We start from the raw sequence: 26,354 nt of genomic DNA, 5'->3' as shown, positions 1-26,354 counted from the left end.
GCAACTTGTGGGGGGAGGGATCATCAGCCTTTATCCTAAGACACACTTGCAGTGGAATTAATTGGAAAAGGTATGCAGTGATTAATATTTAAATGCAACTAATTAAATTAAATGAAATAGCAAATTACAAGCAATTGTAAACCTCATGCTTTATACCAAAACCAACTGATGATAGCTAAGTGGAAACCATTTGGTTTTTAATTATATTGCAGCAGGGAATATATAATTGTTCTAGGGCTTTTTTTGTCTATTCAAATCATAGTATAAAAACCTAAGCAGAATACAAGTGAGAAGAAAGGAACACTGTTTCTACATATTCTAAGGCTATGTCTACATTACCACTTCTGTCGGTATAACTTACATTGCTCAGGGGTTTGAATAAGCCACCCGTCTGGGTGACATCAGTTATACTGACCTAGGTGCCGGTGTAGACAAGTGCTATGTTGGCAGGAGAGTTTTCACTGCCTGTTGGGGACAGGAGAGCGCTCCGATGTCAGCTTAGAATGACTACACTAGAGAGCTTACAGTGGCTCAGCTGTGGTGCTGTAAGCTCTCTAGTGTAGCCAGACCCAAACTCAGTTTGTGTTATTTGTGGATCGTGAGCAAAAGGGTTGTGTCTTTCTGACGTGAGAAATGGCTGGACATGTGTAACCCATCCGCTTTTATACTATAGCATCTTACAATACCCTTTACGTTTATATATCTTATATTTATATATGCGTGTGTGTGTGTGCGCGTGCGCAGGCAGCAGTAAAGCACAGCTACAAGTAACAGAAAAACCAGAAGAGGGAGTGTTGGTAATTACTGAGCAGGCTCTGTGATTACTTGATGTCAGCATAGCAGCCACCACTAACAGAAAGCAATTCTACTTGTCTCAGAAATCCTTATCCAGGAGCTAGCCCAGAGCCTGAGGGAGAAACGCATTGGTGAAAGTTCACATCAGATTCAAGTGGCTGATGGAAGGTGGAGAGGAAGGAAAATGTAACTGCTGTCATGGTTTCATCTTAAACCTGTAATAAATTGGGGTTATTCCAGTATTCACCCATTTGGGAAGCTCTTTACTAATATAATTTCTGGTCCACCATGGTTTAGGAACCTAGAGGGACCACTGGGAGAGGAGCTTTTGCCACCTGCATAGGTTACCTAGCCAGTGCAAATATACAATTCACTATTGATTAGGTACTTTAAATGGGATTTTTAATTAATGAGTAACTTAGTGAAATAAAGGTCTGTGAAAGCATTCTCCTGATTCAGCAAAGCTTTCTGGGAAAGGATGGTGCTCAGGGAGTTACAACCTTATTGAAGTCCAGCAGATCTATTACTTGTGCTGAGGTCTCAAACCTATAATATTTTATAATACTACAGGCAAGACATCCTATCTAACCATTCAGGAGAACAAGCCAGCCATCAACAGGGTGCTGATCGCTGCTAGTTAGAATGATTTACACAGACACTAACAATGTTGGTGGAAATGTAGCCTAAAAGTATAGACCTTTCAGTTACGATGCATATTTTACAGTGGCTAGCAGAATGGACCCCTGAGCAGGTCGAGGCAAGTAGGCGATACCACAAAATAATAAAGATCTTTATGCTTCTATACAATTTAAAGTCTTACTGTAGAATACGTTCTTTACAAGAGGGTAAGGACTATCCCAACAAAAAATTAATCACTGCAGATAGTTCCATCTAAAAAGTAAGTTGGCTCATCTAGTGAGCACTTCAGAAAAATGGAAAATATTGAGCTGAGACCTGCCTCCAGATACATGTGCATCACTCCTGTACCTTGTCTGCATTAGGAAAACATGTCTGCATTTTTCTGTACAAGCACATTTGGTGACTCGCAGCAAACTGGGTAGGCATTCATTTATGCCTTCAGTTCTCAGGGACTATGCTACTTGTATTATCACTTTGCTATTGAAATATGTGAATGGATTCTTTTTTCACTTATTAAAGAGAAAGAATGAAATATGAATGCAGGTACATGAGAGCAGATTTGCTCATTAGGAGCCACGGTCCAACATATGGGTTGATAATGGTGCCCAATACATACGTTCTTGCAGACCAGCGATTATTGAAACTGGTAAATATCAGTTTATTTGTTAGTTTTACATTCTCTCCACATTCAGCTGCCAGTCTGAGTCCAGTCATATGGCAATAATTTGTTAACCACTACGCATGTGGACCCAGACAGACACTGGTAACAGCAGCCCATGTGGTCAAAGTGGGGAGGGAAGGGTTACTGCAGGGGTTGCCAAATTTTGGACTGTGGTGATGGGGACCTGGGTAAGCTAGAGACTTATACCTTCATGTGAACATGGTTTCTTTTAAAAATATTAATGGTGGTGATCATAAAAACTTGGAAAACGTGAGTTGAAAACATCAGCCCTCATTGGTACATATTACAATAAAAAGTTGTGCAGCTGGTGTAGAGGGTCCCTTAGCTCCTAATTCCTGCTGCTACCAAATCAGTTCCGCTGCTGTGTTCACTGCTGTGTCTGGATCCAGGGACTTTCTAAACAGTGAGCGGTCAGGCAACTCCCAGTCCAGCTCCTACTTCATGGAACTAGTTTTCTCCATTTCTGAGATTTAATGGACAAATAACCTGCAACGTTTCATTGGGTTTTTTAAAATAAACACGAATTTTACATTTTGTATCAAGAACATCCCAAAGGATCTGAAAACTCAAACTGTACTGCGTAGAAAGTTACCTACCCAGAGCAAGCCTTCCATAGCAGAAACAGAACAACCCCTTTTTGAGGTGTCAGTTTGCAGACACAGTTTCCCCAGGAATTTAACCATTGTTAACAGCACTTGTTGCCCCAAAAGAGGCAAGGAGGGCTCAGCACCTTCCACATCAGTCAGCAGAGCTGGCCCGATGTGGACAGGAGAATATGCAAAATGTCTCCTTCAGGCTCAAAGCTTCCCACAGCCCTTGAGGCTGTGCTGCACTCACTCATGTCTGGCAAAGTGCCAATGTAGAGAAAACACAGACAGAGCAATACAGTGCACTGTTCTTTCGGCTTCTGTTTTATATATATATATATATATATATATATATATATATATATATATATATATATATATATATATATCACTGTAAGCAAACACAGAAGAAAATAAAATTAAACAAATTACACTAGTCAACAGAATGAGCTAATCATTTTGACACCATGTCCAGAACCAAAATCTCTTTTAACAAATAGAGTGAGTCTGTTGGAAAGCTACCATTGCCTTTTATATGCCTACTCAGTACACTGGTGTGATAAAACAGAATTATTTAGAGCTACACAGGTGTATTTGATTTCTTTTACCAACAATTGCTTTGCTTGTACCATTAAAAAACCTGGGGCCCAGTCTTACTCCCACTGAAGTCTAGTTCCGCTGTCATTGAAATTCCTATAAATCCAAAGTAACATTCCTGGGTCCATTTTGTCATTTTACAGGGCTGGCATTACACGTCAACCCCAGCAAGGCCATTGATTAATCCTCTGTCAGGTGCAGAACTGGCTTTGCACTATTCCATACCATATAAGTCCACATTAATAGTATTAGAGATGACCAGGGAAGACTTGTAACTTGCAAAACGTCATAGGGGCCAGCCTCTACAATCTCTGAATGAGGAAAATGCAAGTCATTTTATCTCAGCACAGTTACACCAGAGATACATCTTAGGGTGAGCAGACAGCAAATGTGAAAAATCAGGACAGGGGGTGTGTGGTAATAGGAGCCTATATAAGAAAAAGACCCCAAAATCAGGACTGTCCCTATAAAATTGGGACATCTTGTCACCCTAATACATCTGCACAACTGTGAGCAGCATAGGGTCCAAATGGCAAACACTTGCATTTTAGTAACAATTCAATTCCAATTGGACTGAATGGCAAAATACCTACTGACTTCGATGACAGCAAGACTGGAGCCTTACAGGGTATGTTTGCACAGCAGAAAAAATCCCTTGCTAGCAAATCTCAGAGCCCAGGTCAACTGACTCAGGGTATGTCTACACTACAAGATTATTCCGATTTTACATAAACCTGTTTTGTAAAACAGATTGTATAAAGTCGAGTGCACACGGCCACACAAAGCACAATAATTCGGCGGTGTGCGTCCATGTACCGAGGCTAGTGTCGATTTCTGGAGCGTTGCACTGTGGGTAGCTATCCCGTAGCTATCCCATAGTTCCTGCAGTCTCCCCCGCCCATTGGAATTCTGGGTTGAGATTCCAATGAATGATGGTGCAAAAACAGTGTCACGGGTGATTCTGGGTAAATGTCATCACTCATTCCTTCCTCCGAGAAAGCAATGGCAGACAATCATTTTACGCTCTTTTTCCCTGGATTTCCCTGGCAGACGCCATAGCATGCAACCATGAAGCCTGTTTTGCCTTTTGTCACTGTCACTGTATGTGTACTGGATGCTGCTGACAGAGGCAGTACTGCAGTGCTACACAGCAGCATTCATTTGCCTGTGCAAGATAGCAGAGACGGTTACCAGTCGTTCTGTACTGTCCGCTGTGCCATTGTAAATTGGCGATGAGATGATGGTTATCAATTGTTCTGTACCATCTGCTGCTGTCATGGGTGCTCCTGGCTGGCCTCGCTGAGGTCGGCCGGGGGCACAAAGACAAAAATGGGAATGATTCCCTGGGTCATTCCCTCCTTTATGTTGTATCTAAAAATAGAGTCAGTCCTGCCTAGAATATGGGGCAAGTGTATTAGAGAGCCAGTGCATCAGAGAACCAGAGAGCACAGCCGCTCCATGTCAGATCCCGCAGAAATGATGAGCTGCATGCCATTCTAGGGGGCGCCCCTGCAACAACCCCACCTGTTGCTTCTCTTCTCCCCCAACCCTCCTGGGCTACCGTGGCAGTGTCCCCCCATTTGTGTGATGAAGTAATAAAGAATGCAGGCATAAGAAACACTGACTTGTTAGTGAGATAAAATGAGAGGGAGGCAGCCTCCAGCTGCTATGATGGTCCAGGCAGGACATTAAACGGTGGGGGGGAGAGGAGCCCAGCATCCCGCTGCTATGATAGTCCAGGCAGTACAGAATCTTTTCTTTAGACATGAAAGGGGGGGGCTGATGGAGCTCAGCCCCCAGTTGCTATGATGAGGACGGTTACCAGCCGTTCTGTACCATCTGCCGGGAATAATCGGGAGTCATTCCTATTTTTACCCAGGCGCCCCCAGCATACCTCACCTGAGGCCAGCCAGGAGCACTCACGGGATGATGAAAAGGATGGCTATCAGTTCTTTTGTACTGTACCATCTGCCACTGGGGAGGGGAGAGGATGCTGCTGTTCAGTGCCGCAGCACCCCGTCTTACAGCAGCATGCAGTAGACATAGGGTGACATTGAAAAAAGTCAAGAAACGATTTTTTTCCCTTTTCTTTCTTTCAGGGGATGAGATATACCCTGAGCCACCCCGTACAATGTATTTGACCCTACAGGCATTGGGAGCTCAGCCAAGAATGCAAATACTTTTCGGAGACTGCAGGGACTGTGGGATAGCTGGAGTCCTCAGTACCCCCTCCCTTCCTCCATGAGCGTCCATTTGATTCTTTGGCTTTCTGTTACGCTTGTCACACAGCACTGTGCTGTGGACTCTGTATCATAGCCTGGAGATTTTTTTCAAATGCTTTGGCATTTTGTCTTCTGTAACGGAGCTCTGATAGAACAGCTTTGTCTCCGCATACAGTGATCAGATCCAGTATCTCCTGTATGGTCCATGCTGGAGCCACCCATGCTGATCAGAGCTCCACGCTGGGCAAACAGGAAATGCAATTCAAAAGTTTGCGGGGCTTTTCCTGTGTACCTGGCCAGTGCATCCAAGTTCAGATTGCTTTCCAGAGCGGTCACAATGGTGCACTGTGGGATACCACCCGGAGGCCAATACCGTCGATTTGCGGCCACACTAAACCTAATCCGACATGGCAATACCGATTTCAGTGCTACTCCTCTCGTCGGGGAGGAGTACAGAAACCAGTTTAAAGAGCCCTTTATATCAATATTAAGGGCCTCGTTATGTGGACGGGTGCAGGCTTAAATCGGTTTAATGCTGCTAAATTCGGTTTAAACGCGTAGTGTAGACCAGGCCTCAGGCTCACGCTGTGGGGCTAAAAAGAGCAGTGTAGACATTTCCATTCTAGCCATGATGAGAAATGAAAAAACTAGAACCAGACCTACACCTGTTAGAAATTGGCATCTCTCCACTGGATTGTGGAGACATTACACCAGATGAGGATCTGGCCCTTAGAATTTTGCATGGCTACTTATAGAGAAAGTCACCTAAAGAACAGAAGACCAATAGATTTCCCCCTTTCACAATCCCACACAGAGCACAATTATTCAGGCTTTAGTAGTTCATTTCCTCCATAGTGACAATTACACTTAGGTTAATTTGCTTTTGCAGAGACTGACCTTTACTCTTACTTTCTTGAAAAATAGCAGGTACTGTTGAAGGATAAGTGGATTTTCACAAACTAGACTTGAGTCCTGTTGTGAGAACTAGATTTTAGGATGTTAATCCTTTAAGTCACCTTATTTGTTACTTTTTTACTGCTCTGGCAACACATTTGGATTTCAGGTTCTGTTGCGAAGACTGTTTTCACTCTACTAGGCAGGCCTCAAGCATGGCAGAGAATACAGGTGGCACAAAGTTGACATAAAGTTGTACAATAATACTATCGTGTAGCCAACCCAGCCCATGCCCAAAGAAGGCCTTGAATGCAGTGTAGCCAGTTTGGTTCCCTGAAAGTCTGAAGGCTGAAGGTCATGGGGACCATGAAAGCGTTGTTTTTCCTTACATGTGAGAACTCTTTTTGCATCTTACATGAAGATAGTCCCAGCTAGAGCTGGTCAGAACCCTTTTTCCCCAGAAAATATCAACATTTTTATTAAAAAACAATCCCTACCCCCCAATTTTTTATCCATAAATGAAAAATTTCCAAGTTTTTTACCTTTTGGGGCCAAAAAATGTTCAGTTTCCAGCCAAAAATTTGTATCAAAAATATATCAAAACACAATTCTCCATAGAAAAAAAATTCAGTGGAAATTGTTGACCAGCCCTTTTCCCAGATTATATGGAGTTTATAGTATGACTAAAGGATAAGAGAGACAGTAAAGGGCTGGATGCTGTTGGGAGCCCCATGTTAAATCTGTAGCACCACCAAACAGGAAGGAAGTTGGTGGAGTTTACCCTAGTGGCCTAGAACAGGGCACTGCTCAGCATAGTGGGGATTCAAAACAGGTATCCAAAAGCACATACATATATCTTGAACGACTGTGATGAGAAAATAACATTTAAACATTGTGTCTAGCTAATAAATCTTAAAATGTCCTAATTTTTTGGTTAGGAAGATGCCTTGAGCATGGCCTGTGTGGTTCAAAAGGAAGAATGTTTAGTTTTCTTAAATTCCTTAATTTTCATTAAACGGCAGCTTCTTTATGACCTTGTCCTATTTCTAAGAGTTACTTACACCCACCAAATCAGGGAACAGAAACAATTCCATGTGACTTATGACCAGTTAACTAACCAATACGATTGAATATTGAATATTTGCAGTGAACTGGTAATCAACAATTCATAAAACTAACAAAAATAAGGGTCAGGTACACTCAAACAACAACTGAATTCAAGAAAATCATGATCTGTTCACGGACACCCGGGGCAGAAAGAAGGGCTAAATTTGTTGAATGAGTTATTTGCTATAAAGTATTTCTCCACTCTTTGTAACGAGTAGCCAATTGCTTGGCACTCCTCTGGATTTCCTGTTGCCCTGCTAAGGATTGATATAGTGCAGCACTCTGTACTTCTAGATCTGTCACTGGCAGAAACTTTGACACACTGAAAATACGTATTTGATAGTGGCCTTGACCTCACAGCACCTTTCAAATGTGACACCTCCAAAAGCAACGGTTATCTTTGTGATGGAAAATACTTTGCAAAGAAGACACACTCTAGTTGTAGGAAAAGCCAAAAAGAGAGGAATGAGGAGTGATCCAGGAGCAGAATATCAACATGATTATAACAAGGAGTTCATAACTGATGGAAAGGTTTTCCCAATAGGTAAGATTCTAAACTGCACAAAACTAGCTCCAAAATATCTAAAAAAATACTGAACAGAAATATCCGCTATGCATCACTACAAAAGCACAGCTCTTCCACTACAGGACATTCTTGGAACAAACAGAGATAATTTTATGGTTCACTCACACACGTCATCATTGTGCTGTGGGTTCTCATATGTAGTGCCATATTATTACATAGCTATACCATGCAGGCTCTGTAAGTTGTTATTTCATTGCTTGGGTGCTGTACATAGTGTGAGCTAAAAGTACCAAAGAAATCCCCAGTTCTGTGGTTCATAAGAATAGCACAAGTCTCAGAAACTAAAGAAAGCATGAATTTGTTACACTGAGGGGAGAGGATGATATAAAGAGAAGAAGCCATTGATTTCCAGCTCGAGAATTATTTATTAGCACATTAGTACTGTGGGTTAGCTTTTCTATACCTGATGTGCAACCATATACGTTCAGCCTGAGTATGTTTTATTTTAGATTAAAGGAAACTGAACTAAATAATAAAACAAGGAAGAACAAAAGTAAAGGATCCAAGTGAGAGCACAGTACCTGTCTCTTGTATAGCAAACAGTTCCAGCTCTGCTTCAGAAAATGGCAGCGGCTCTGCTGACTGTAGACTACTAGAAATTTAAATGTATAGAACACAGAAAACTGGATCTATGTGTACTACACTGTGCTTAAAACTGCTACACTTAGAAGCATTTTTTTTGAAAAAATCAAATGGACACCACTTTCAATTCATGATAATATTTGGCATTTCTATAGTGCCTTTACCTTCAAAGCATTTTACAAACAATTTCAATATTTACTAAAAGAAAGTCTGCTTTTTACTTGCTGGAAGCAGTGCCTGGGAGCCTGATGTTTAGCCCTGTGAGATCTTTTGGTGCCTTCTATAGGCTTTTCTATTACTAATTGTCGTTTGACTGCAGATACTCAGTAATCTGCTGTGCTCTCAGTAAGCAAAACAGGCTCTGCCTTAGGATGTGGCAGTTTGGTCTCTCAGTCTATCACTGATACATGTCCTTTCACATGCTCTAATACAGTCTTGCAGTCTCTCTCTCTCCTCCTACCCTTTCCTTTTTACCTGCCCAAGTCTGGCTGACAGTATTGAAAGAAATAAACCTCCCTCAGGGACTCTGACTAGGTTTCTTCTGGTTCCCAGCATGTGCCACACGTGGGGCAAAATCCTGACCCTATTTAGATTATAAGCTTTTGGGGGCAGGTACCATCTCTTGTTCTATGTTTGTACAATGCCTTGTGCAACAGGTCTCCACATTTGGGTGGCCCCTAGGCACTACATAATAAGCATAATAATAATAAAATTGAAGTTAATTGGTGTTCTGCCACTGACTTCAATGGGGCCAGGATTTCACCCCTACTCTTTAAAAATAGATAAGCCCTCTTTCCAGCCTCTTTACACAACAATTTCAGGACATTTCTGCCCCATATTACTCTGTTCTTCAATCTCCCCTGTTCCTCCCAGTGGAGGGGAGAATGTGCCTAATTTATCTATCAGAATTAGTACATGCTAGTGGATTAGACATGGAAACAGGATTGTAGCTGTGTTTGATTTTCAGTGTTTTATATAATAGCACTGGATCATTTCATTTTGGATTAATTTCTTTTTCTTGACTTATGTATTTTGTCAGTTTCTGTTTATTTTTTGGTTCTTTTAGCTTCATAACACGTCAGCTCAAATGAAAAATTTACAACTGAAAATATTGTCTAATGCTTAAAGGTTCACTTTACATTCAAACTTTTCTTGCATCTTTGCCGTAAGGGCCAAGCAATTATCTCTGAAGTGTCTGTCATTTCCATTGACCCAAAGGACAAGATTTTGTAGTCACACCGGAAATCTTAGCAGGCAACATCTTTAACCTTCTGCTTCTACACCTTGAAGGATTTTCCTTGTTCCCACAGCATTTGAGAACTTAGAGGTCAGCCATGGACATAGTACTGCAAGGATTTAAGTATTTTCACCCTTTGAGTTTGTAGTAAAAAAGAAGCCAAGATGACCATTCAGATATAGAGATTCTGTTAACTGTCCCTTTTAGCTAAATGTGGTGCTTACAGTACACATTTCTTAACAAACAGAACTTAGATAAGCAGGGTCAACACTGGTGAACAGTGCTGTAACAAGAGTTCGGCTGGAGGTAGCAAAGGGCAAAACTGAAACTGACCTGGATGTATCGGTCGATCACAAGCTGACTATAAGCTGCCAATATGATGTGGTCTTGAAAAAGGCTAATGCAATGCTAGGATGCATCAGGACAGGTATTTTTAGTAGGGAAGTGTTATTACCATTATACAAGTCACTGATGAGACCTAATCTGGAATACTGTGTGCAGTTCTGGTCTCCCATGTTTAAGAAAAATTAATTCAAACTGGAACAGGTGTAGAGAAGGGCCACTAGGATAAGAAGAATGGAAAATCTACTTTACGAGAGGAGACTTTAGGAGATTGGCTTCTTTAGCCTCACAAAATGAAGGATGAGGGGAGATATGATTGTCCTCTATAAATACATCAAACAGATAAATACCAGGGAGGGAGAGGCATTAAGGGTCAATGCTGGCACAAGAACAAATGGATATAAACTGGCCATCAATAAGTTTAGTCTTGAAATTAGACGAAGGTTTCTAAACATCAAAAGAATGACATTTTGGAGCAAATGTTCCAAGAGGAGTAGTGGGGCAAGAAACCTAACTTGTTTCTTAAGACTGAGCTTGCTAAATTTATGGATGGGATGATGAGATTGCCTACAATGGCATATGGCTCATTTGTGACTGCTATTAGCAAATATCCCCAATGACAGAGATGGGACACTAAATGAGGAGGGTTCTGAATTGCTACAGAGAATTCTTACTGTAGCCAATTAGTTCATTTTATCATCCATTGTATTATGTGATGTTATGGTCAATGTATATGCTATTTCATATATAATCAATGTATACTAAATAGATTTAAGTTGTAGGATTATAGAAGTATAGGAATGATAAGTATTTAGGACTGATGAGTGTGTATAGGTATATAAGTAAAGCATGGCTGAAATGCAAAGCCTGCAGACTGAGACCTGTAAGATTTTAGTTTTAGCCATACTAAGCCATAGGTTTAAGAATGCTTAACATGAGTGAGTGACCTAGGAATAACCCTATGCTCGTACAGTCACAAGGTTACTGCATAAGATGTGCCAGTAGGTGAAGTTACAGAAAAATGAATTGCAATAAAGTGAAAATGTATTGTCTGAGACCAAGAAACACCTGATAGTAACATCTTTAAATGTCTGTCCTGACCGAAGAATACATGTCATGCGTAAATGCTAATGAGAATAAGAGAAATTATAAACAATCTATGAAAAACGGAGCACCCTAATATTCATGGAATGTGAAAGTACAGATATGGGAAAGAAGGCTGACACCTTCATGCATATACATAAGATGTTAGGCGTGGTCAGAATTACAATATAAAAGAAAGTTCCCTGGTTGGGTAAGAGTGGGAAGACCCAAGGGACAACCCCTCAGGAAACCTCAGCAGGAACCGTCCCTCTAGTGCTGATAGTCTATTGAGAGGTCCATCAAACCCTAGAATATCATTAAGGATGAGTGAGTATGACTAGTTATAGTTATTGCATAGGTTTGATAGGATTTTTATATGCATGGGTAATTGTAACTTATTGCTTTACTAAAACTTGTAGTACAGACAAGACTTTGTACTGTACACCAAAAAACCACCCCAATTCATGTGCCTCATTTTTCCTATCTGTGAAATGGGGATGATTTACTTACAGATGCAACATCAGGGGTGTTTTGACACAGAGATCCTTAGATGGAAGATGCTCTAGAAGTGCAAAGATTTATTTATTGTAAGAGAGGTTCTGGGCAGATTATATAGCTGGGAGGGAGTCAAGCTGGACTGGATCTCAGGATCATAGTTAAGCAGTTTTACAAATCCCTCACTTTCATCAGCAGTAAACTGACTTGTTAATATTAAAAGTGAATACATCATTCCAGCTTTCTATATAAGACATATATATAGCGTGTGTGTGTGTGTGTGTGAATATTGTATAAAAATATATTGACATTTTCTGCTTCTTTTATAAATATCTCTTTTGTGTAAACTATAAAATACCATTTAATCTGTGATATTTCTTTTCAGCCACCTTGTTTAATTATCTCTAAATTAGTTTACTCAGAGTGTGTATCCTCTTTTGCATTTATCTACATTCCATTGCACCTGACATCATGGCTTCCTAAGAGTGATTACTCAACTGTAAAATAAAAAATGGTGATTATTATAGCAAGGAGATAATTACTTGGTCATAAATTAATGGGTAATCTGTCTTTTGCAGTATGCATTTGGTTATATGTTAGGCACATTTTGTTATAATTTATAGCAAAGTCCCTACGCCCAAAAAGGAGAAAGAAAAGGAAGGTACTGTGAGGATTTGTTAAAGCCATAGATATATTCCTTCTAAACACTTTCTGCCTTCAGTGGTCCTGTTAAGATTTTCACATTCTGCATAGTCATCATGTGTTTGCTTTTTTTAAAATGTATTTTGATGCCCTTTTGAAAATGTTACATCCTTTGTATCTCAAAGGATGGTAGGCCTGGTTTCCTAGGAAAGCATGAGGAAGTTACTGATCTGTTCTTTTTTTGTTTGGTAGCCTCTTTGTCTCTTCTCCATACTTCTGAATTGGCAATGCTAGGACATTCAAGTTTTCCTACACGGTGATATTTAAAAAAACTTCTGTCTCTCTTTTTACTACTTTAAGAGAACAGATGCAGTTGCTTCCACCTGTCTAGTGAATGTAAAGTAAAACTTCTATGATCAAAATAAATGTCATCTCAAGAATTACTATCTATTAAGTGTTACATCACTTAACATGTCAGAAAACTTCCTCAAAGGCACTGATATTTTGTTTAACTATCACCTATGAGAATGGAAAAGGCTCTCTTTAAATTCTGTAAGCTACCAAATGAAATTAATGGACAGACTGCAATAGACATCAATGGACTTTGGATGAGGGTCCTAATAACTAATATTTATAAATATGTCTTCAAATTCAATCTCCAAATAACTTTTCAGTGGCAACTACTGTGACGGGTTGGATCACAGAAACCCTCTTGGGAGCTGCCAACTGATGTGCCAAAACTACTTCTGCCCCTGCTTTCCTGTCCTGTCAGCTTAGGACTTCAGTGCCCTGCCTGGTTTGAGCCAGACTCGTTAGCCTGTGGCAAATCCAGACCCAGGTCTGAACTACGTCCCATAACAGGTGTAGGCTTACCTGAAAGCAGCTTACAGAAGTGTTCTTATCTTTAACACTCAGATGCCCAACTCCCAGTGGGGTCTAAACCCAAATAAAGCTTATACAGGGTAAACTCATAAATTGTTCACCCTCTATAAAACTGATAGAGAGATATGCACAGCTGTTCCCCCCCGCAGGTATTAATATATACTCTGGGTTAATTAATAAGTAAAAAGTGATTTTATTAAATACAGAAAGTAGGATTTAAGTGATTCCAAGTAGTGACAGACAGAACAAAGTGAATTACCAAGTAAAATAAAAGAAAACATGCAAGTCTATGTCTAATACAGTAAGAAACTGAATACAGATAAGATCTCACCAGTTCCAGTAAGCTTCTTTTACAGACTAGTCTCCTGCTAGTCTGGGTTCAGCAATCACTCACATCCCCTGTGGTTATTGTCCTTTGTTCCAGTTTCTTTCAGATATCCTTAGGGTGGAGAGGCTCTCTTTTTAGCCAGCTGCAGACCCTGTGGAGAGACTTTCTCTTGTGGGTGGAGACCCTCTCCTCTCCACTATGCAAAGTCCAGCTCCAAGATGGAGTTTTGGAGTCAAATGGGCAAGTCACATGTCCATGCATGACTCAGAACTACAGGTAGCAGCCATTATTCACATGCTACCTTGAACGTCCGCAGGTAGACTTCTTATGTGGATTGGAGCATTCCAACATCCATTGTTCCTTAAGTGCCTCTTGATTGGGCACTTAATTTTGCAAATTCCTTTCTAAAAAAGCTGACCAAATGCCTTACAAAGCTTACTTAGAAATCAAGCAAGTATACAGCCAATATTCATAACTTCAAGTACAAAAATGATATATGTGTACAAATAGGATGAATAGATTCAGTAGACCATAACCTTTACAGAGATATGTTACATGGCACATGTAGCATAAAACATATTCCAGTTATGTCATATTCCCATAAAGCATTATGGGATACATCGTCACAACTATCACCTCCAGCACAAAGCAATATTCTTCTCAAACTGATTGACAATGAATAGTCAAAGAATATGGATACCAGTTGGCAAACAACTAAGAATCAATAAACCAAATTGAATAAATCATTTGACTCCATTTTTAAGCCTCCTGACAATTTGAATTCCACTATTCACATGACGTAATATATGGCTAGACAGTTTTCAAGAGGTACTAACTGATTATTGAAGAACTACCAACTGTGGTATCATTTAAATCAGCCTCTGTACCATATACCTGGAGGATAGCTAATGTAACACTAATTTTTTAAAAGGCGCTCCAGATATGATCTTGGCAATTACAGGCCAGTAAGCCTAACTTCAGTTCCAGGCAAATTGATTGCAACTATAGCAAAAAACAGAATTATTAGACACATAGATGAACAAGATATGTTGGGAAAGAGTAAACACAGCTTTTGTAAAGAGAAATCATGCCTCACCAATCTTTCAGAATTCTTTGAGGGTGTCAACAAGCATGTGGACAAGGTTGATCCAGATGATACAATGTTCTTGGACTTTCAGAAAGCCTCTGGCAAGGTTCCTCAGCAAAGGCCCTTAAGCAAAGTAAGCCGTCATGGGATAAGAGGGAAAGTCCTCTCGTGAATCAGTAACTGCTTCAAAGAAAGGAAACAAAGGGGAGGCATAAATTATCAGTTTCACAGTGGAAATTGGTAAACAGTTGGGTCCCCCACTGAGACCAGTGTTGTCCAATATACTCATAAATGTGAAAAGGGGATGAAGAGTGAGGTGGCAAAGTTTGCAGACGATACAGAATTACTTAAGACAGTTAAGTCCAAAGCAAAGCATTACAAAGTGATCTCACAAAACTGGGTGACTGGGCAACAAAATGGCAGATGAAATTCAGTGTTTATAAGTGCAAAGGAATGCACACTGGAAACAATAATCCCAAAAATATATACAAAATGAGAGGGGTCTAAATTAACTGTTATCATCAAGAAAGTGATCTTAGAGTCATCACGGATAGTTCTCTGAAAGCATCTGCTCAGTGTGCAGTGGCAGTCAAAAAAGCTAACAGAATATTAGGAAAGGGACAGATAATATGACAGATAATATAATGCCACTATATAAATCTGTGGTGTAAATCCTACACCTTGATTACTGTGTGGGGTTCTGATTGCCCAATCTCAAAAAAGATATATTAGAATTGGAAAATGGACAGAGAAGGGCAGCAAAAATAATTAGGGTATGGAACAGCTTCTATATGAGGAGAGATTAAAACAAGTCTGGAACTGTTTAGTTTAGAAAAGATACGACTAAGGGAGGATATGATAGAGGTCTATAAAATCATAAAAAGCGTGGAGAAAGTGAATAGGGAAGTGTGATTCACCCTTTCACATAAAACAAGAACTAGGGGTCACTAGGGGTCCCAGAAGCTGGGAATGGGCAACAGGGGATGGATCACTTGATGATTACCTGATTTGTTCATTCTTTCTAGGGGCACCTGGCACTGGCCACTGTTGGAAGACAGGATACTGGGCTAGATGGACCTTTGGTCTAACCCAGTACAGCCGTTATTATGTAATTAAATTAATAAGCAGTAGGTTTAAAACAAACAAAAGGAAGTACTTCTTCACACAATGCACAGCCAACCTGTGGAACTTGTTGCCAGAGGATGTTGTGAAGGCCGAAAGCATAACTGGGTCCAAAAAAGAATTAGATACATTTATGGAAGCTAGGTCCATCAATGGCTATTAGCTAAGATAGAACGGATGCAACCCAATGCTCCAGGTGTCCCTAAAGCTCTATTGCCAGAACCTGGGACTGGATGACAGGAAATGGATCATTCAATAGTTGCCCTGTTCTGTTCAATCCCTCTAAAAGTCTAAAGCATCTGGCACTGGCTCCTGTCAGAAGACAGGATACTGGGCTAGATGGACCATTAATCTGACCCAGTATGAATATTTTCATGTTCCCAAGAGGTGCTGATAGCCTCATAAAGCCCTTCTAGGTATTACAGAGATCATTTCATCTATCATGTGCTCAGATACAGAAGCAGATTCAGCAAAAGCACTGTATCTGGCAGTGACCAAATGTGCAAAACCTCTCTCACATTCTGCAAGTAGCAACCTATTGGAAACTACCTATTAGATGAATCTCTTGTGTGTGGCGTCTCCAAACTGCCACTGGTTCAGTGCTCCCTCACACCTCTAATACATCAGTGACTACTACACTCAAAACGGGAAGGCTCCAGTATAGTTGTGTGTGTATCCTCCCCATTTGCATCGTCTGAAGATAGTGGCAAAATTATCATTTAATTCAACTACTTCTCACCATGTTCTCTTGGAAGCCTTTGTAGGTTAATGTTTTTGGCTGTCACAATACATTTAGCTGTTATTGTTCAATTTTTGTGGACTGATGCCATCTGTTGCTATGACTATAAGATTTTTTTCTCAGAGTTTGTTAAAGACTCCTTAGGTATGACTGATCACTTGTTCCTTTCACAAACAAAAGTGAATAAACTTTTATTCACAGAAAAATAAAATACTCACAACGTAACTAACAGAACTGAGTATAGGGGATATTTGTGTTTTGATTTATGTGCAATGCACTACGTCTTATGCTGGATCATGTAAATAGCTCCCCAGGGAGCCATTACATTCTAAAATAATGTACCTGGCTTGACTTTTTGTCAGTTTTCAAAATTAGAGGCTTAATGTGACTTTTCAGGATGAATATAGATACAGGTTGCTAATTTGAAGCATTCAATGCTCTTCACTGTTAGGAACTTAGAAGGAAATTAGTCTGTGATTGAAAGTTTTACGCTCAGAATCTGGCTTTTATCACACACATCTTTGCAAACTAACCAGTTATCTGAGCCATTTCAGAACATTATGTTCTTTTTATTGCTAGATATGCAGTCATAACAATGTCACCATTTGAGTGTATATAAGCAATAACACATAAGGCATGCTATTAGGCTGTTATAGTTGCATGCTTCAGGTGCATGTAAATAATGATGAGCAAACCTCCTAAGAGTCAGAGGTTCAATAATGATAACTCTCTATATATTGGATGATTTTAAAAGCTTATATGAATTAACCACACCTCTAAGGCTATGTCTACACTAGCAGTGTGATTCCCAGCTTGCGCAGACATACTCATGCTAGTTCGATGAGAGCTAGGGCAAGCATGCATACGTGAGCTGAGAATCATGCCCCTCACTTGTAGTATTGACGTAGCCTAAGTTTTCTCCACCAGGCCTTCCTAGGTGATATAGCACTTCAGCCTCCTTCACTCCTGTTGCCTGTGAGCCTTGCTACTACTTTCTGGTTTGCAACCATCTTTGGTACTGAGCATTAAGAAGGTGCCCGCTGTCCCTCAGTCTGCTCATCATTAGAGGGTAATTAGAGCCCTGGAAAATTCCATGTGGTAGGTGAGTCAGCCATGTCTGAGTTGTCTGTGCTCAAATAACATTTTAGTTTTTCAAACAATGGGAAAATTACTGGATATTTTTTCACTCTCACACAACTCAAAAATAGTTGAGTACATTTTGCTGAAACTTTATAAACACACATTTTATTTTTTATTTATATTTGTGTATCACCTTGGAGCTGAATTCAAGCCTGGAAAATTTCACCCCAATGTACTTTTTAGAAAATTGTGAACAGAAAGCAATGGATTATAATGAAATCCCTGATGGAATCTCAATCGGAACACCAGCTAATAAGCAAACACTATAATGCTATAATCAACTGCATAGCACAAAAAAGATATTTGTGTTTGTAGTTTGTCCAGCCAGATGAATGATCCTATTTAATTTTAGAGGATCCAAACACCAAAGCTATTTCTGAATTGTTAAGCAACTCTGAATATGGTTCTGCTGCCTATTACCAGGTAAATGAATTACAAAAATAACACTGAACATTTAATAAAACATAAAATAGATTAGCAGTGAAATACACAATTGTTCTATTGACTTGTTTTCAGTAACTCTTCCTCAGAATTTAAAAATAAATGTATAACAATGCTGATTGCAGTATTCACCAATTTTCTAAAATAATGTAATGCTTTGTTATATAACTGTATAGAAAGAACCTGGAATTTATCATAATTTCGAGGACAACCACAACAATCTAGTATGGCAAATGTTTAATTGGAGTTAATATACATATTGGTGAGTTTATATTTGAATATTGAAAGCCAGGAAAAGTAAGGCTCATTTAATGTACTAGCTGTTGTTATACATAATGATCAGAGGGGGAGCACATTCTGTCTGCCCCCACCAATATTCCACAAACAGAGTGAAGTGATGCAATATTTAATTCCTGTGTTCTGCTTTAAGTTTCCATAACAAAGTAAATTCACCATTTGAAATGATCCTGTAATATTCTCCTCTTAACTCTTCTTATAAAAACATTAAGCCATTGTGGAGAGTCAGCTTATATTTTTACTGTGCAGAGCAAATGAGCCTACACATGCCTCTAGTATCCCATAAATTGACTATATAAAACCTTTAAAGGTTGAAACCAGGTGTTTAAATATGAAAGAATTATATGCAATAATGTCAGTTAGATATATTCATTCTAAGACATAAAATGCTTTAAAAGTAATGTTTTATAATCTCTGCTTTATACTGCTAGATACTTTTCAAAGCTTTCTGAACATTCACTGCTTGTAAGCGTTGTGTAACTATTTTGATCTAAAAGGGAGGAATCACTGTTTTCTAGTTCACAAATCCTTTAAGCAATGTTCATGATGCATCAGTTCTCTTACTTTAGTCTCAAATGTGCATTCATAAAGTGTCTGATTATTACTGTATGAACTGTACCAAAAAAGCACAAATGGAATAGATCCCACTGTCCTTTTGAATAACTTAACTGATTACCTGGCTGAACACAATTAATATTGGAGAGAAAGTGGAAAGCTGAACTCTTACACACACTTTTCATAGAATATCAAGATTAGAAGGGATCTCAGGAGGTCATCTAGTCCAACCCCCTGCTTGAAGCAGGACCAATCCCCAGACAGATTTTTGCTCCAGATCCCTAAATGCCCCCCCCCCAAGGATTGAGCTCACAACCCTGAGTTTAGCAGGCCAATGCAACCACTGAGCTATCCCTCCCTCCTGAGGGTCAGTGTCAGATTTTCTCATGACTATTTCATTGGCTACAGTAGCAAAAAAGGATCATTGTGATATTCCAGAGTGCAAACTAGACCAGTGAGAGGCTGTCTACCTCCCCTTCCCCCACAACCAGAGGAGCCTTACAATGCCTTGCTGCAGATGCTTCCACCTGGATTGCTTACAAACAGCCTTCCAGAATGCAAACCACACACTGAGGCTCTGTGTGTAATTGTGATCTGCCAGCCACACTTCAATTATACTCTGTTTTCTACCAGCCTTTGTTATACTACAAGGTGACCCCAAACACACTCCCAGTCCAGATTTCCACCCAAAAGTATGTTCTATACTGTCCAGCCTTCTCCTGGAAATTCCAATGATATTAGGGCTGTAGTTCCTTTACAAGAACACTACACAAAAACTTGCCACCTTAAATGGAGTTACCCAGGCAATTTAACTGAAGCACACTGGATCAGTTTCAATTACAGAATAAAACCATTTTATTTAACTACAAAGAGAGAGTACAAGTAATGAGACATAAAAGTCAGAAATAGTTATGAGAAAAATAAAGATAAAACACTTCCTAGTTCCAAACTTAAACTATATTTGATTTAAGTTAAATTCCTTAACACATCCTTCCATCAGCGTTACTGACCAAACTATTCAAGTCAGAACCCTTCCCCGAAAGTCCAACGGCTGTTTCCTTTGTCTTCTTAGGTGCAAAAAGGGAGATGGATGGGAAGAAGTGTGTTTGCCCCTCACTTTTATCTTTGAACCCCCCTCATAAAGTTGCTTTCAGCTGAGCAGAAGGAGACATGGAGTCTAGTAGGAAAGATGCTTGATGCTGTTTCTTTCACCTGTGGGTGTTGAGATAGATTTTCTTTGTCTCCTTTCTTTTCCCTCTATCTGTCCGAGGACTGTTTACAGCTTATATGCAAACTGAGGTAACCACACATCCTTTTGTTTAAGACCTACTAGACCAGTTGTGCCTAAACGTGACTATGTGAGTTTGAACATGTCCATTTAACTATGTGAGTTTGAATATGTGCCTTTAGCATTATATAGGGGGGATTTCATAATTTTATCCACAATGGAGCTACATACGTTGCACCATGATATTATTGACCAGTAGGTTATTAGTTTTCAAATGATACCTTATAAGGCATATTTTGTACAAAAATTATAGCAACAGTGTGTAGCAGGTGAGTATAGGGGCAGATTCAGTCACAGTCAAGTATCACTAAAATCTGCACATGATCTTCTGTTCCCATAATTCATTTTTCTTACTTTTAAGTGAATATAGCTTCCTTCTCCAATTATGACATATGAGTAAACTTTTATTTGGATAAAGGGAATGATTCTATAGGAGTGGCAGAGAGTTTGGCCACTGGAAGAGAAGGAAAAGTTGGCCATTTGTCACATAGGACTCTGAAGGTTTGGCAAAGGGGACAGGAACAGGTTACATCACTCGTCAGAAGACTTGCCTACTGAATCACAAGGGATGGCCTGTTGTGGGAAGTCATTGGTTATTATGAGTGATATTGAAGTCAACCATATTGAGAAACCATCCGCATTCTTCTCCCAGCATTTTGGAAATGGGATCCCAGAGCCTGACTCTTTACTGCCTCCTCGCACTGCAGGATTGCATAAGATCTGTGCCAGCTAATTCTGATGTGGTTGACTTCATTTTTTTCCTCCAGGTCAAATGAATGGGTTCCCAGAATGAGTTCTGGGGGTTGGCTTGTTTCCTTGAAGCCAGTCTTTCGTCACTTCATCCTCCATGGCATAGACTCCTTTATAACTTTCTGGCTCAGGAGTTTACGCAGAATGCTAGCAGGGGGTCAGTGGAGGACACATAACAGTGTTTTCGGACATTCCTGGCTTAGTTTAACCACCTTAGAAGGAACATTCTATAACTTGCGTTGTTACCACACAACAATGCTATAAGTGAGCTGCTAAAATTCAATTGCCTTTTTATATGTTACTATAACATATAAAAGGAGTTTCCTGATTAGGGGTCTACATTCCAAGCTGCTGGATTTTTTTTTTAATATATCACATAGAGAAATATTTTTCTAGGTTTTAGTTGTTGTTTGTTGATCCAAACCTGTTTCAATAATGGAAATATTGATTGGTCTTTGCAAGATTCTATAGTACAAATGTGAGAAAATGTGCTATTATTTATGTTTGTATCTTTTATGTCACAGAGATCTGAGATTACCCTTTTATCTCCATAAGAACCTTTGGCACTTGTTCATCTGTCATGGGCAAGTACCATATAACACTGGGATTGCCTCCACCTATTTCATTCCTTCACTAAAACATGAGTAAGAGAGGTAAAGTAAACACAGAGTCAGCTCCTAATGCTTGGAACCAGTGAGATGGGTTCAGCACAGGAAGCAAAGGAGGGAAGGGATAAAGAAGGCTATTTTCTTTCACTTCTCAAATCCCTCCTGAGAGGCCATTATACCAATTAAAGATCAACCCCCAGCAGGTCCCCTATGCTGGAACGATGATGAAGGGTGGTGGAGAGCTGATTACGCTGGCTTTATGCTACTCTGGGATTCCCCACACTAAGTGAGATCCCAGCTTCCCAATAGGACAGCTTTATGAAGTGGTACAAATGGACCTTTGTTAGAGGCTGAGAATCTAGCTCACAGGATAATCTGAAGCACTGGTGTCTGATTGTCTCATCTGGTGTTCAGTACGCATTTGACAAAAAAAGTCAGTCTTACCAAAACAAGTCTAAGTTACAATGTAGACAATATGCCCTTAGCTGAGATAGAGTACTAGCACCTTTTATCAGTGGATTTTAAACAGGAACAGTTGAGAAAAGACAAGGTGATGCTGGTGGCACTGCTTTTAGGGTCTTTGGATGATAATAAAAAAAATGATTGTTTAACATTTGTATTGTCGTAGTGGCTAAAGATTGGATCCCATTGTGCTAAACACTCAACAAACATGTCATAAATATTGAACAGATATAACAATTGTTGATAAAAAGCAAGAGAATACTGGGGCAATTTGAAGACATGCAAATCAGATGGCCCAGATGATATGCATTGTATGGGATTAAGGGAATTAGCTAGCACGCACGCACACACGCACATACACACACACACACAATTTTTGGAAATTCATGGACAATTGGGATAGTATGAGACAGGAGGAAAGCAAATATAGTACTAATTTTCAAAAAAAGGAAAGCAGAGTAACTCTGATCATTCCCACCTGTAAATCTAACCTCCAGCCATAGTGTAATATCAGGAATACTGGAAAATAAATCATGAAACATCAAGAGTTCAGTTATGCCCCTTGCAAGGCAGAACCATAAAGAGGCAGAAGAGGAAGGAACATCTGAGCAGTGGTGCTTGGTGACATTAGACCTTTGTAAGGCATAATGCCCATCATACTAGAGGGGATCAAACTGAACAGCGGGACTTGCTCAATATTGCAAAAAGCATGGACAGCCATGACAACACAACTTTGCCAATATGCAGGAGAGATAGGACCATGGCCCTGCCCCAGTACAGAAATACCCCACTGCAAGCAGTATCCAGGTATTGTCCAGCCCAGATATCCAATTCAAGGCTGCCTCTTTTTCAGGGCATTGGAGAGGAATAAGGTCTCCAAGCACCCAAACGGTCCAAAAACAGATACCCTGTTGTGGTTTGACATTTGTCTCAGAAAGTGACTGAATGAAGAACAACATGAAGCCTGGGTTTAAAAGGAATAAATCTTGCCAGACTAGAGCCCTTTGGTCAGAGGCCATGCTGAATGCAATGGATGCAATACATTTGTATTTTAGTAAAACCTTCGATAAAAAAATCTTTACTGAAAAATTGATTCCAACTGGCTTAGCAATTGACAGGGTGTGTGTGCATCTTTTCTCTTGTGTGCTTTTTTTTAAAAAAACACATTTTAAAAATAAATACTCTGAAAGAGAGAATTGAGTGCAAGACTGGGCAAACCGGAGGATTGACACTGAGGTGATCAATGCATCGCATTTAGCGGGTCTAGTGAAAACCCATTAAATTGACCACTGATCACTCTCTCATCCACTCCTGTACTTCACCGGATCAAGAAGAGTAAGAGGAGACTATAAGAGAACATCTCCCATTGACATCGCCTAGTGTGGACCCCATGGTAAATAGATCTAAGCTACGTCTACTGGAGTTACGTTATTCACGTAACTCAAATTGGGTAGCTTAGATCAGCTTTTCCTTTTTAGTGTACAGAAGGCCGCTCTCCTCTATTCTGATTTTCCCTCCTTTTCCACAGCAGTAGTTGTGAGAATGGAAGCTTTCAGTATCTGGGTGTGCCTGTGTGTCTCTCTCTGACCCTATCTTTCTCTCTTTGTTACTGCATGGTTTATGTGAAGTGTATATTTTGCTTTTTTGTTCTTCTTAAAAATTGCATAATGCTATTAGGAAGTGTGTGCTTTTCTGTGAGAGTATGTAGCTATAAAACAGAAGGAATATAGTAATTGCAGAATGTGAGCATGCATGTAGGGACTTCCAACAGAGTAATTCTACTTGTCTTTGTTAATAATGTGAATCAGTTGATATGATTTAATTTAACAAGTCATTTGTTTTTTCACAGGATAACAGTCATGAAGGTTGTTTTCCTTTGCTTGGTTTTCTTAATACAGAAGAAACACTTTCTCCTTCCATGGGGCTGTTTGTTAATTATGAAGAATTACTCTCTAGGCTGAGAGTTTGTGCTCCGAGATTTTGAAATATTATGATTAGGGGAAAAAGGAGCATATCATTTAATTGTGTTAGTATCTTTTTTTAAAACTTGCCAACATCCTCCACAGTAACTTGGTTTTGAACTGGATGTGATTCAAATACACTGGAATAATAACAAGTATGCCAGGCTTAGGTTAGGCTCAATTTCTTTTTAAAGATGTTGGATAACAGTATTTCACTCTAAACCAAAATATGTTAAGCTGGAACAAGACCAGCATGATAGGCTGGGAGTGCCATTTTGCAGTTTAAGAACCCTATTCATCAATAACTGATAGAGCACCACTTAAGGGGGGATTTTTGGCATTGTGTGACATAATTAGAATGGAGTACAATGAGCATTCATTGAACAAGTTGTATGATGATGACATTAATCAACATGGGGTATCTGGCATGCAATTAAAGAATATACAGGCCACAAAGATACAGGAATAGCATGATTAGTGATGGTTGAATTTCAAAAGGTTTGAAGGTTCAAATCAGATAAGCCTCCTGAAGTTGGATGCTTATCAATAATTATTCAGACATAATAAGTTTGTACAACAGGGTTAGGAACCTTTTTGTGGTAGTCTTTTAAAAATGAGATGTCAGACATGTCCTTCTCCTGATTGTGCATAATTTACAATTGAATAACGAGCACTAATATTTCTGGCTGAGGAATAAAAACATTCAAGACATCCTTAGCAATAAGAAACTCCTGAACCACTGTTTGAGGCTGCGTGCAAAGCAGCATAGGTGCTCAGCACTTCAGCAACTTATGCCAGAATTCTCAATAGGGAAGGTCAAAACATGGGACATTAAGGGCCACTTTTTCAAATACTGGCTCCTAAGCTATGTACAGAAAATGTGCATGCAGATGTAAATAGGCTGGCAGATTATTTAAATTTACCAGCTGGTGCTATTACAGATTCAGCTGAAAGTCAGGTTTCATTAGTTCTTGAGACATAGTTATTGTCAAATGTGAGGCACTTCTTCCTAGGTGCTGAGCATATCATGAGTAAAATATGATCCGTCTGGGTCTCACTCCCTTAGACTGCATATCAGCGAGAATCATTTTCTTAGATGCTGTTGCTATCTACAGGTTACCCCCTGCAAGCAAACTTTTCCTTAAAAAGTGCTACAGCATTACTTAGATGACTACGTACCTTGCCCATTCAATTAAGATTTCACTTGGTGTACACATATTTCCATTTCCTCAACTTTGGTCCAGTATGTTACATGGATCCAAAACCAGGCGTGTAGCTAAAAGCTGTAAAACAGTGAGGGAGCTTTCCTGCTATGGGATAATGGAGTATTATAACAATGACCTGGAATGTTTCACATCAGTAGTTATTTATAGCCTTAGTTACTAATATAAATAATATATAGTAATAAAAGGTTGAGTAGTCAAGTAATCCACTGATCTATGAAAAAATTAGATGTCCCTGAGAGTGAAGGACAATGAAGGAAGAATTGTTTAGTGGATAGAGCATTGGACTGAGCCTAAGGAAACTGCGTTCAATTCCTTGCTTATCCACAGACTTCCCGTAAAATGAGGTTAATATATCTTTACTTGTAGTGGTGCTGTGAAGATGAAATCAATAAAGGAGGAGCTCAGATACTCTGTCATGATAGCCATATAAATATAAAGGTGAAGGGGTGCTTCATAAGTGATAACCATTACCTTTTTCTCAGGAGTGCCATACAAGGCATGTTTCACAATGTACTGTTAACTGGGTGGTCACTAAACCCCAAGGAAAAGTATTTAATCCTTTAATTCTTGGTCTTAATCAGCCCTGTGGGATAAAACAAACTCAGCAGTATTAGCACATGTATCGTACCAATAAAATCACTAAGAGCATAGGGTTGCATTAGAAATGGAGAAAAAAACAACTCAGAAACTGATAACTTGGGAGGACAGGCAGGCAGAGATACAGATACAAAGAATTACAGCATCCTTTTTGCTTAACATGACACATACAAATATGTAATTGTTCAGTAATTACTTGGCAATTGCTGTACAAAGAAAACTTTTACATTTTCCTATAGAAAATATGGTGGTAACTATGCTGGAAGTTGCCAAAGGCAGTACTGTCGCTTGTAGTGATTAGATTTCAGAATAATTGCTCAGTATAAATGACATCAATATCAGATATAATCCTAAAATTAAATGGTACTACTTATGCAGTCA

The sequence above is a fragment of the Gopherus flavomarginatus genome, chromosome 10 (assembly GCF_025201925.1).
Source record: "Gopherus flavomarginatus isolate rGopFla2 chromosome 10, rGopFla2.mat.asm, whole genome shotgun sequence".
Classification (NCBI taxonomy): Eukaryota; Metazoa; Chordata; order Testudines; family Testudinidae; genus Gopherus; species Gopherus flavomarginatus.
Note: the sequence above shows the minus strand (reverse complement) of the source record.